The 14,087-nt window shown below is 37.5% G+C and overlaps 1 protein-coding gene across 1 annotated transcript in view; it reads left to right on the plus strand.

The window, feature by feature from the left end:
• RALYL (RALY RNA binding protein like) overlaps window positions 1–14,087 on the plus strand; it is a 178,380-nt gene that overhangs the window by 139,278 nt on the left and 25,015 nt on the right. The gene's annotated exons all lie outside the window — the stretch shown is intronic.

Raw genomic sequence — 14,087 nt, forward strand, 5'->3', positions numbered from 1 at the left:
TTCATAAAAGAGAAAAATATCACATTTTAGCCTAATTATAGATCAATGCACTGATTCACGTATTACAGCTATTGTCTTCATAGTCTCATAGCCACTTAAACAGTTATATCATCTATAAATTGATTAACTCATCTTTCTAAAAATTTATTTTAAAATGTGACATATTCTGAAAAAAGCACCATTCTTTTATAAAATGTAGACCATTTTGTATTTATTAAAGGTAAATATCTGTATTTTACTTTTGAGTCTGAAGTTCACTTTTCATACGTTGTTTTCCTTTTAGCTTCTTTTTTTAAGATTTTCCTAAGTTTCCTAACATTCTCACTCCCTGTTTTCATTCAGAACTGTGTATTCTTTATGCTTTCATGCTTTGAAATGTCCACATTTATTATCAAATTCAGTCACTTCTATTATTGCCTTTCATTATTCCACTTTGTAACTTGTTCTGTTGAGTTGTTTGTTGAAGTTTCCACTCTCGTAAGGAAGTGATTACCTGAAAATCTCAACTTTAAGGTTAAAAAAGGAGTTGCATGGCATTGTGGCTGAGGAGCAAACTTGAAATCATAAAAATCAAGGCAACAAATAAAAGACAATGATAGCATTTATGTTAATAGTAGTTGTCACACGCACACAAAAAATCCTACTTTTTTTAGTTCTTGTCACGATCTTCAGAACTTTGCTGTCAATTTTAGGATATTTGGGGACATCTACTTAGGAGAAAGCATTATGTCTATGGTTTGGGTTTGTTTCCAGATGAGCAGGTTGGTGGCCACTGTGTAAATGAACATTACCTCCGCATTGCCATTGTACGTGACTGTCGCTGAACTGGATTCCTCTTGGGAAGTCTAAAGAGAGCAAATAGGCTTAGCCTCTTCCCAGAACTACTCAGAAATTCACCTGTGATGTACTTGAATTATTTTTTGCAAGTTAGTAATAATAATAAAAAGGATAGAAAATATGAAAAATAGTTCCCGCCTTTGTGCTACCTTTACCTTCAACTTCTTTATTTAATCCACCTCAAGGGAGGGCTGTGCTCTGAGCAGAGGCCCAAGCCAACACCCACCTCCTTGGTACTAAGTCAGAGAGATGCTCCTCCTAGTCCCACGGTAATTGGGGGTTCATTCGTTCCCAGAATGAGTTCCTGTACCAAGCCCTATATCTGAGGTTTTAACCCAGACTGACAACTGCAATCAGAAGGCTACTAAATTATAGTAAATGTTTGCAGAGCAAATGCTGACAGCCTCAGTTAGACTAACACATGGGTGCCCCTAATGCATCTTGCAGCCAGAGTTGGTCAAAACACCAATCTAAATTACTTCAGGTTGCCTACCGATGATTTGGTCCTTTCATTCATCTCCCTTTTGTGACAGAGATTTGTTTCCACATTTTTATTATACTGCCTGTAGGGGCTAATTATGCTTTTTTCATTCTGTCGTGCCTGAGCTAACGACTTCTTGGTGTTTCTTCATTGTAATATCTTTTGGTGGAGGAAGGGAACATGAAGTATGACAACGTAAGAGCTCAAGACTGCCAGAGTTCATTGAGCTCTGCGTATATGTGCGGGACTACTGCCTTCCCATGAGAGATCCCACAAAGGAAAGGTGGTTCTTAAAATGATGGATCGTTTCCCCTCTCTCAGAAAGCAGCCAGCTACAGAAAGAAGCAGATCACACCTCTAGTTTGTGTCTCGAATGCAGGGAGAGAACAGCGCCTGTACTCACTTGGTAAAGGAAATTCCATGTATCCTTCTTTCTATGCAAAGTGCATAGTGAAGCAGAAAAATCCATGCTCCTTTAGTCCCGATGCAAGACAGGGGCATAATCTGGCACTGTAATAACAGTAACCTCTTTAACGTAAGTCTCTAATGGTAGCAATCAGGAGCAAAACTTCATCTAGTATGTGATCTATTCAGATAAAAGCATCTGAATTCAATGTTATGATTTGGGGCTAGAATAGAGAGCTGCATTTGAGATACATGTTGTCTTCCTTTGTCTCTTAGAGGTGAAAATAAAATCCTTGGGGAAGGCTGAACCATCTTAACTGAGTGTTAGCCTGTAGGGGCACAGGATGCTCCTCCCCATGGGTGTCAGTTCCACACTTCTGGGGTTTTGTGTCTGTATTCAACCTGAGCAAGACAGAGAAATGTCTGGACTTTCTTTCCTCTCCATGTTATGTAGCGTTCATGCTCATGTAGGGCTAAAATAAAAAAAAGAAGTTGTGCAAATAGCCAGAATGCCTGGAAGACTTTACCATCAGAGACAAGTTCTGGTAAAATTCCACCAGAGTGAAGACTACTGACAATGCACCAAATTAACTTCATGCAGAAGTCTTTGGAAGATTCAGACCTAGAAAGACCAGGCAAGCCAAGAGGTACCAAAAACTGGGTACTGCAGAAGACAACCTAAAAGCCAGCTCACAAGTTCATCCCACTTTGTGTCAAAGGATGTATAATACTTAAAAAAATACATTTAAAATGCCAAAAACTTTTAATTATGCATTTTTGTTCTCCATATTTGGTATTTTGTTCTTAATATTGATGCACAATTATCCCTCAACAAAACTATTATCATTCTCTCTAGATGATTAGATGATTAGTTACTATATTAGTTACTAACCATTCACCCAGCTATTTCTTGGCAGCTGATTCATGGTAACTGTCTGAATGTAAAAGTTTAGACCTTGAAAAATTCCAGATAATACTGCGTGCAGATTTGTAATTGGTCATCTGTCTGAACCCTAGAATTCAAAACTCATTTTGTAGGACACAGCTGTTGCAGTATCTTTTGAGACCTAGAATAGTATTATATGGCCAAGAGAGACCATAATTATTTTGTAACTTTTACACAGTAGAAATTCTTTGAATTAATTTTTGTTTGTATCTAACTGTACCTGTATGTAACTTGCATAACATCTGATCTTTAACACATGCAGTGGTAGAAAATCCATCAGAGGAACTAATAAGTTTGTCAAACTTTTAAAAATCTTTGCTTTCTTTGTTAGTTGACATTTAATAGTATGTCCCATACTGTTGAATTCAGGAGAGACAGGGAGAGAGAAAGGAAGAAACAGGGCTTATTTTTTCTGAGGCTAGTGAGAACTTAGATTCATCTCCTGTCAGCTGCAGAGAATGGGATTGCTTCTGGATAAGCAGGCAATAGCTCTTCAGTGAGATGGTCTTTGAAAATGCATGTGTTTTATACATCTGGTTGTCAGCTGAGATTCAATCTATTTCTTGTTCTTTTGTGTAGATGTTAAAAAAAATACAATACAAACTGATGACATTTTCACTATTTTTTTCTCTTTTTCAAGATTGGTTGGTTGCTACATACAGTATAAATTTAGGTGGAAAGCCCAGAGAAAGACATAAGCAAAATCAATGCATTGTGTGCATTTATTACATGATGGATAGTTGTCTGTTGTGGGAGAAAGAAGAAAGATACAAGTAAAATTGGTACTAATTGCTGCATTTTTTTTTCATTCTCAGTAAAAAGACTAGAGATCTGTATGAACTACTATTTTCCTTGCTGAGGTCTTGTTTCTAGAAAGCATATGACAATAGAAATTACTGAAAAGCCATGTTTTTCCAAATCACAACTTAATCACAGTACCTTTTGAATCACAAGTACTCACTTCTAGAAGAGGTGGAGGAATTTTGGTATGCTTAGCTTTAGAAAGTGCTTCCAAAATACAAAAAGTAAGATTCTTTAATTTTGTTCTGGCAGAATTTTTCTGAGAAACTTGGAACTTGGAACAACTGGAATTTGTTGCCCACATTTCTTTCTTTTGCTTGATAGTGTTTTCTTTCCCAAAGGCTGTTTTGCAGAAGAACTACAGGAAATCCTGCACTCAAACACCACTTTGAGGGATCCAATTTGAAAGTGAGATAGTTTAAAAAAAAAAAAAAAAGCCTAGTCCTGGCAGGCTCCGTTAGGATAATATTCAGTCCACTCCCAAAATATGCCGGTTATTCCAAGCCACAATCAGTTTTCATGGGGGTTTGTTGTGGATTTTTACACACAATAGGTTATAAGGCACAAAACAGAATATACCCACATGTCATCTATGTACGACAAACACCATCCTGACTATCAGATTAGCATCAGTGGAAGGAACAGACATTATTCCTACTGTTCCCATCCAGCTTTTGAAGAGAGATAACTAAGAAAACTATTTTTCTTCAGCAGGGGAAATAAATAAAAAGAAGAGGAGATAGTGGATGCATTTCATACTGTTAATATGAAACAAATAAGAGTACCAACCTGGACATAATCTTGTAACTCTCATGTACATTCAGGCCAGGTATTCAGGAGCTGTGATTTCATGAAAATTATAGGAGGACTGAGCACACCTGACAATTATTTAAACTCATTGTTTAGAGACAGTCAGTAGTTCCTTATGCTTAAGGCCACTCAGGCTCTGTGACTTGATAGGCAGAGAATACCCTCTAAAACAACTAACCCTTCAATTACGTGTGAGGTTTAGCCTGGAGGCCAGAAGCAGAAGTCAGGGGACTGCAAGGGCTCTATGCATGGTGAGGCTGCCAGGGTAGACCCCAGAGAGGCGGGAGGGATTTGGGGGATGATAGCACATATGGAAAGCTGAGGATCTTCATGTGGAAGATGCTGAGAATCTGTATGGTTTAATTTCAAGCAGTATTACTGATATAACTCTCTTCCAACAATTTACCAAAACCCACAAGGATCAAGGTTCTCTATAATTGCATGCTTTCTATTATTATAAGACTCTGAAACAGTGTATGAATATCACTGTTTTATAAATTTATAAAAAGTATTTTTGATTGAAGATCTCTCTGAAGAAGAGATTACAAAACCATAGTAATAATAATGTTGGTCCATTGTTGTTACTGCATTTGTCAGTGGTTTTGTGTCTTTACTCCATGTTTAAAGGTCTCAGATTATGTATTTTTCTACTCATCTGCAATCTAAATGACTATCTTATTGTTCCTCTATTTTCCTGATCTTTTCATTCTTCATCACATCCACATTCACACACAGAGAAAAATATATATTGCATAAAGAACAGACTAATGAATTTGGCCAAAAAATAAAAGTATTTTCCTAATTCCATTAACTTTTTTAGCAACAAACTCAACAAATTTGCACCTTAATAAACTCTTTTTCCCCTCTCTGACCTTAATGACATCAGTAACAGTGTGCTTCATAATTGAGAAAGGCAACAGAGCATGAGATCACTTTTTTCTCTCCTGGTTATTCTATTTGCCTTTCCCTTTTGTTTACTCTCTGTTATTTCTCTCATCCAAGACTAGTCTTTCATTAGTAATTCTAGGAAAGCAATCCATATGCAAGTCATTTATGTTCTGGGTTAATGATGAACAATCCCTCAGTACTGAATATGCGTAGTTTAACCTGTGTACGAGACAAGATGTTCTCTAGAGGAAGGAAAATGATGTGCAAGAGAATGTTTCTGAACAAAGTCAGGAGGCTGAAACTTTCTAGAGAGGGGTAAAAATGAAACGAAATAAATAGGGATGCAGGAACGTAAGAACAGAAATGAAAGTCCAGGAAAAAGAACTGCACAAAGAAGCAAAAAGGGAGGTATTTTCTTACAATGGAGCAGGGGGGAAGGAAGGACAATATTTGCTGGGTACATAACTTCACTGTAGAACAATATTATTTACTTCAAACTCGCTGGGGTTTTCCCAGACAGTAGTCACTGATCCAGGAGTTACAGAAAACAGTGTTTGGAGAGGTCTGTGTTAGGACAGTATTCCTCTTTCCTATTTCTGAGCTATCAACATCATAGCATCTTGGCCCACCGGTCTCTATGGGCTTCTGTGAATACGCACACCTTACTGTGGCAGACTACCAGGCACTTGAAACAATTTCATAAATGAGACCTAGTTCCCTACTCACACCACCTCTGAAAATTGAGACAGTTTTTCATCCTTTGTATGGCTATTGTCATACAAAAGACTTTCTTTATTTTCACAAGTTTCCAGATCATTACAAAGAAGTTTTAATTCAATATCTTCCCCTTGCTAAGTATATTGAAAGATATAATAATTTTGAAGTTGGATATTTTGAATTTCAAATTCCCTATAACGCTGTTCAAACCAGTCAGTTTGTATTTTCACATTGCTCTTCCACTTATGTTGCTTTTACTACTTTTGTATGATAGTAACAATTGAAATTCCTCTTAATAATAAGTTCTTAGCATGCTAGAGCTTGTTCATATATTTGGAAAGGATCTGATGGCCAATCCCTCTGATTCCATGTTTCAAATCAGCTCAATCTTTTTCACTAGCAAGTGAAATCTGAGATTGGTCCATCAACTTAACATGCTTCTTGCACTTGTGCTAGAAGAGAATGGTGGGACAGCAAAGATAAATGTATGCTTAAAAGACCAAAGCACAGAAAGACAGCTAGTACTGCTATACTAGCTTTTACTTGAAAGTCCGCCTCACATCCTTCTGCAGTAATATAATTTACAGTTCCTTGATAAAGAGGTTTCTTTGGTGATTGAGTACCCGTGATAGCGATAGCAATCAGCAACTGACCTTGTTTCCAAACTTGTTGCTCTACACCAGTCTATATACACATTGGCTTTCTGAAATGGCCGGATGCTTTAAACTTTGACATTCTCATAAAAAGCCACATCAAGAGCACTGCCACACATCCTAATTTAGGTTTTTTCTTTTCTTATCTTTCTGTTTTTTTAAAGTTAAGGGAATATGTCAAAGAAGGCAGCACATGTAAAGCAGTGATAACCAATTGGCTAGGCTGAGTAAGGATTAAGAGAATTAGGGAGGCAGAAGAAAGAAGATAGTGTTACCTAGATGTTTATTTAGTACATATTTTTCATTGCAATGTAAAAGTATGAAATGTATAAAAAGGGGCATGTTTTTCCTTCTATTCATGTATTCTCACCACAGTATGTAAGTTTAAATGGGACCACCCTTTCTCTTCCCTGTTCTAGGTTTTGCATTGAGGGGCAATGTAAAACCCTAAGGATGAAGGATACTATCATGAATAATGATGGGAAGAAGGGAGGAATTTTTTCTTGATTCTCTACCATTTAAAATGTTGATAATTTCACTGAAGTGGTGTGTCCCACAGAGCTGCACCACCAGAGCTGGGATCATGGAAGAAATAGAAGATGTCTTCCAAAGAGGTTGTTGAGTCTCCATCTGCTGAGGTTTCCAAGTCTCATCTAGGTAAAGCCATGGCTGACATGGTCTAGCCCTGGGTATAGTTGCCTGTTGGGCAGGAGGCTGGACCAGATACCTTCTAGAAGTGCCTTCCAGCACTATGAATAGGCAGGGAGGCTACTTTAGCTGTTGGACGCATGGCATGTACAGTGATAATTTCAGCCTCTGACTTCGCTCTGTGAAAACATGAGAATGTCCTGTCCCAGGGTGTGAGGCTTGTAAAGATAGGAGGCAGTGCAGAAAAAGGCACGTGAGAGAGGTGTGTTGCTGCCACAGAGCATACTGGAGCTCTTACTTCTCTCCCATGTTTGTTAAAGGTTTTTTAAAAGAATTGAGCTTCAGGCTAGGAAACATTGCCTTTAGTGTTGCTCTGTTGATGGCCTTGTATATGATACTAGGAAATGACAACTCACATATTATCATAGAATCATAGAATGGTTAGAGTTGGAAGGGACCTTAAAGATCATCGAGTTCCAACCCCCTGCCATGGGCAGGGACACCTCCACTAGAACAGGTTGCTCAAAGCCCCATCCAGCCTGGCCTTCAACACTTCCAGGGATGGGGCATCCACAACTTCCCTGGGCAACCTGTTCCAGTGCCTCACCACCTTCATGGGAAAGAATTTCTTCCCAATATCTAATCTAAATCTCCCCTCTTCCAATTTAAAACCATTACCCCTTGTCCTGTCACTACATTTCCTGACAAAGAGTCCCTCTCCGGCTCTCCTGTAGGCTCCCTTCAGATATTGGAAGGCCTTATTGGATCCTTCAGCTGTGCATTAGCATGTAGTAGTTCACCCCTCGTTTGAAAATAAAATAAAATCAGGACACGTCCTGACACCAGGCAAATTTTCGACTAGTAAAATGAATCTTATCATAGGTTGCTTCCTACAAATTTAGTTTAATCTGAGATCTGACCTCATTTACAAATCACTTTTCAACTGCATTATTATAATGCCTTTAGACACCTTAATTTGAAAAGAAGCAGTATTGTGTTTAGGGTATTTAGGGTCATATTCAATAGCTTCTGTTTGGCCTAAATTGCTGTTGATTTCAAGGAGTATATTGATTTTGCTAGTTTTGGTTTTGGCTTGGCTGGAGATTTTTTGCCTTAGTTCCAATTATGAACTGCAACTCAAAAGCAATCTGCAGTTATCAGATGAGTTTGGGGATTTTTTTCATCTCAGGGTAAGGCTGAGTTCTTATCATTCTTACCATTTTGCAGGCCAAAGTGCTGCAAAACTTCATGACAGCTTTGTCAACATCAGCCGTACACAATCCCATGAGGTTGCATGCACAGGTGTAACAGGTTGCAGCAATTTTGCTGACGATGTACACCAACAAAAATAAGAATTAGGTCACATTCTGTCTTACTACTGGCATGCTAAGAGTTTTATTTCTAACCATTTAATTACTGTGCTTCAATTACTTTTATTTGTAAAGTCTTCAGCTTTGGTTCTCAATTCATGTTAGGATCAGTTTTGTTCAATGAAAAGAATTTCTTCACAACCACATATTAGAGTAGAAATAAAAGTCGGAGTGTATGCCTTAAATGTGAAGTAGAAATATCAGAGTGGATCTGTCATGCATGACCAGCAACTGACAGTTTATATTGCTATGATAGTGACTCCGTAGCTAATGCTAAAGCTTTTATATAATTTTAAAAGTATAAACCCATTTCCAACAAATATAGAGTTACCGATTATTTTTTTCTTTTCAGTTGCCTCTAATGCTTTACACAAAAACAACCTTTCTGAACTCTCTCACGCTTGGGTTCTGAAGCCCTTACACTCAGGGGTGAGGACAGGAGGCTGATTCAGCTATTGTCCCATAGATAATTTTGCCAAACATTTTCATAACCACCAGAAAGTACTTGTAAGTCCCAGCAAATTAGGAATTTTACCAAAAGCAATTATTTGCCAGTAACTACCTGCTAGGTATGGCTTCGTTTATTCTCTTGCCATATAAATCAAGGAACAGAAACTACAGGTAGGTTTACAGGCACACTATGAACAGCAAATAGTCAAAATGAAAAATTACCAACTTTCAGACAGCATTTTTCCTATGAACTATTTGTTTGCTACCTGAAAATAGGGAACACCTTCACAGAAATTAGGATCGATGCACAAAGGAGGAAAACTGAAGCATTTCACAAGCAATGTAATTCTTCCTGCAGATCTATCCTTTTTTGGTGTACAAGAGGATATGGGAAAGAAATGGAAGCATCATCTTCTGAGACAGAAAAGTTAGTGAAGCAAAACTGGAGGTCGTTGGTATGGCTTAGCTAGCAGTATTATGCCGAAGTCTTCACATTTCTTTGGTAGAGATGGAGGAAACTGAGAGATATCGAATAAGGCTTTGTTTCCTCGCAAAACTAATCATTTTATTCACACACACGCACATTAATCATGATTACACTTTAAATCTGGAATCAAATACAATTTGGTTTCAAGCAGACCTTGTCTAGGTGTCAGTAGTTAAGTGTATTTCATGTTCTGGCTGATACTTTATAGGCTATAAAACTGTCTTGCTGTGTAGAGCATTCATAGAAAAATAACATTCCAGTCATGTAAGTTGTATAAGGGTGAGTAATGGTGATGTGGTTTTACTGGGAGAAGGCAAAAATTGTGTGCAGGGAGTTCAGCAAGAAGGAAAAGGAGGGGGAAGGAGAAAAGAGAGAGACCTTAACAGCTTTAATTCCTTCACAGAGTCTTGTGGTTTGGGAAGAGATGCTGGAGGCAATTCTCAGCACTAAATTGTTACGGTAGCTTAATTCAATAGACTATATAAAACCAAATTTAGTCTAAGATGTGTCTGTATTGTTAACTTCTAATGTGCATTTCCCACAGTGATAAAACATTTGAAACGAAACTTTCTATAAATGTTTACTAGCCCTGATGCATAACACTGCAAGTAAAGCCCTAATCTGACAGGGTCTATGACCACATGATATAGGGACGTATGCTAGGGAAAATGGCAATAATAGAAGCATAATGCTCCCCGAGACCACTTTTGTGCAGTCATTTTCTTAATATCTAAAATGTTATGAAATTAATCTGTGTGGAAGAGAAAAGATGGATATACAGATCATTGTCTAAGAACTGTGGTGGTTACTATATCTTAGTTCAGAGTGATGAATGTCTTTCTAAATGGGAGTCTGAAGGCATTACTATTTAATTTTTATATACATAAAATCATTTTTGCCAGAGTTGATAAGACTAAAGAAACATTTGTAAATGTTCTATCAAAACAGGATAAAGAGTATTCTCAATTCTAGTGTTATAGCCATTGAATGTGGTGTCTTATGCACAAATCTTAGTATTATGATCTTAACAGACAATAACAATAAGCTAATCAAACTTGCCCACCTGCTGCAAGCAAGTTGCCAAAATGTGAATCTGCAACTGTTTCCTTGGAGTTTAACACAGTGATATGAAGGAGTCTCAGAAGAGGTCCTCTGTCATCCAAGGAGCGCAAGGGAGAAAATCATGAGATCACATAAAATATGTACTGAACTCCCCAAATGTATTGTTGTTGTTGTTTTTTTGGTTTAGTTGTTTTGTTTTTTTTTTTTAAGCACAACAGTCAGACTGTGGACCATTAAGTTAAAATCGGTTATACTACCAAACTGTTTGACAGAGATTACAATGTGATTTACAAAATGTGACTAGTGTATTTTAAGGAGCTCAGACTTGGGAAAAACAGGTTAAACCTGAAGCCAAAAATACAACCGGATCAAACTCTACGTTGGATATGCCCATCAAAAAGTCTTGAATGAGGAAGAGAGGGAATTATTAATATCCCATCTCTTTGGGTGCCCTGACAGTAAACCAGGAACTGGAGTAAGCCTTTGCAGTGTGGAGGTAACCAGAAAGAAATGTAACAGGCAGAGTAAAACGGGAGTAAAGCACCCAGACCGCACTGTCTTCCCTGCACAACCAAGAAGGCAGGAATGCAGCTGTATGAGGAAACTTGAGAAAGATCCCTCCCTAAACAGAAAAGCCAGGCACAGAATCACAGTTCTTGCCCATTGCAGGTAGGAAAACGTGCCTAAGTTCCCTCCAAAGCACATTGTAACTAAGGCAAGTCGTAGAGGCCAAGGAGCCAGCTTTGGAAGTTGCCTGAGACACTACAGCAGGGAGAACAAACCCATATGGGTGTTCCCTAAGGGGAAGAAGGTCTTCTGGTGTCAAATACTACTTCCTTGCAAATTAAAAAAGACATGTAGAAAGTTTTTAGCTGATGATTCATACTCCTCACATCTGTGTGACAAGAAATCAGTAGCTCTACCATATGTCCAGAATGATAAACTGCAATATGAATACCATGACAAGCCACCAGGCAGTTTTGCCGCATACTACACTTGGGTGAGTCACCTAGGACCAAAATCCACTTCCCCTTATGAGAACAGATATGATGAAAGAATCCAGATACATGTTTAAGATAAATCATTATATCTGATCCCTTGATTTCAACAGCTTTGTTCTGCATTTACAATGATGTAGCTCAGTGGTGACATTTGAATACCATGCTGTAAATCAAAAGGCCTTTCCCATGAATTTTAGGAGTTCCTTTGCTTTGTGACTTTGTATTCCCTTACAGAAAATAAATATTTTTTTCATCACTATGTGTACAGAAAATGAATGAACACAGACCCTTCCAGAGCACTAAAGTATTAGGAGGCACAGATTTTTCAGAAACCAAAGAAGCTGGCATAGTTAGCACTTGCCTAGATGATACACAGCTGATTGTGTGATTTACAGCTACCCTTTCCACCATCTCCGATCAGACTGGAATTGTGTCTAGTCCTGGGCTCAGTTATGGAAGAATCTCCTTTGAAGAAGATGCACTTCCCATACCCGTTTACCATGGAAATTATTGCACAATGGGTCAGGAATACAAGAATGCTTTCTAAAATTCACAATATCTGGTATTTCCATTTATATTGTAACTTCATCTGCAAAGCACACTCTTGGAAAAACGAGCAGGATATCTTGTCTTCACAAGCTGTACTCAGGGCACTGACAGTTACGGTCTCTTTCATATCTCCATTTCGCTGGTTTAAACCTTAAGTTGCTCCATCCAAAATAATTAACTTACACCAGTAAACTTAGTGTAAATGAGAACAGAATTAAATTTAATTTAAGCCTTCTGCCTGTTTGAAAAGGGGAAAGCATCTGTTGCAATTTGCTAGATTTTTGTCGTTACATAAACTCTGACATTGTCACATTGAAATTAATAAATCTTTTGTGAACTATGCTTTTCTGTTCCATTCAGTGCTTCTAAGACTGCTTCTCTGAAGAGTGCATAAAGTTTTCAAAGATCTGTTTTTGTAATCTGAAGTGGTCAGTCTTTCAGCTCCAGTGCTACCACCGTGATCTTAATTTATCAATCTGCCATTCAGTGAAATGCTGTAGAAACACTTTAAGGCCTAAACTCATCACTTATTCCTACACCTGTCAATGACAGTCTTCTGTACTTGTCAAACCAAGCTAAATGACACTCCTGCAATGTATACAATATTACTAATAAATTGGATAATCAATCAAAAGCGTATGGTTTGACAGTAGCATCTTGAATACACTGAATTTAAAGCACATTTTTAAGAGGCAGGACTCATTACTCTTGTACTAAGAAAAAAAATACCGTATGGGCATCAAGAATTTTCCAGTCACTCTATACAAATAAAGGACGCCTTGGGAAATGGTTAGGTCACTGGTTAGGACACTGGAAAGCTTTTTCATTATCTTACTATAAAATGTTCCCATGGGAAACATAAGTAATTGGAGATTCCTTTAGATGACAGAAAAATAGTTTAACAGCAGGAGAAGAAAGGTCAGGGAGACATTTACTCAGGTTTCTTTACATACAAAAGCTATTTTGTTTCTAAAAAGCATCAGGCTAACAGTGTTAAAAATAGATAGTTCCTGCAGCCACAGTAAGTAGTTTTTATTAAGAGTAATTCTAACACTTAGCACTTAGCTGTACAGAAAATTGTTTGGGCTAAATTTTGCCTTGAAATCCTTGAATCACTTGTGCCTGTCTGGCTGCCATAAACAGCTCCTAGACCAGCTGCTCCCCAGTCTCAATATTAGTCTTGATGTCTTCACTATCCTCTGCTTCACAAGCTTTGCCTAATCCTCTACAGGAAAGTGTCTAAGTGAATTAATTACCTGATCATATATATGCAACTTTGAACATTTGCCCAATTTTTGCCTGAAATTCAGGTTGGACAGTGAGTTCCACAGTTTTCCCTAAATACATTTCATTGGAAAATAGTTTTCAAGAGAGAGGATGAAGGTAAAGAAGGGATGTATCTGAAGATGGAAAAAAAATACAGCCTAATCATATTACAAATAAATTCTGCCTAGTGCCTGCAGAAAGATACTTTAATGGAAAACAGAGCACTGTATATCAGCTATTTTATGTCTACAGGTCTTGCTTGGACAAAATGTACCTCTTCAGATTAGATTTGCCAAAAACTTTTCAGTTTTGCAGAAAAGAAATTCTCCATTTACAGTACTACATTCCCTGCTGTGCTTTTTAAAATTTGACTCCATACTTCTCCCCACCTTGGAAAAAAAAAAATCTATCTTGTACCTATTAATGGAATGAACATGTAGAATTAGAATAAAACTTTTATTAACTTATGGTTACAAAACTGTTATGAAAAATGATCAGTAATTGAAATATACAAATAGTAGGTTATGTTCAATCATTTGGCATTTTGGGACAAGTGGTTGGGAACTTTGATGATTATTTTTTGGGTTTAACTATACCTATTTGCTCTCATAAGTGCATTATGGAAATGAATGTAAAATAATTTTCTGCAATTACTTTTCCTCTTCCGGCTCGCTCTTTTTTTGCTGTAAATCTCCAAGAATGTATTAGTTGAAGGA

Source organism: Numenius arquata, chromosome 3 (assembly GCF_964106895.1).
Source record: "Numenius arquata chromosome 3, bNumArq3.hap1.1, whole genome shotgun sequence".
NCBI lineage: Eukaryota > Metazoa > Chordata > Aves > Charadriiformes > Scolopacidae > Numenius > Numenius arquata.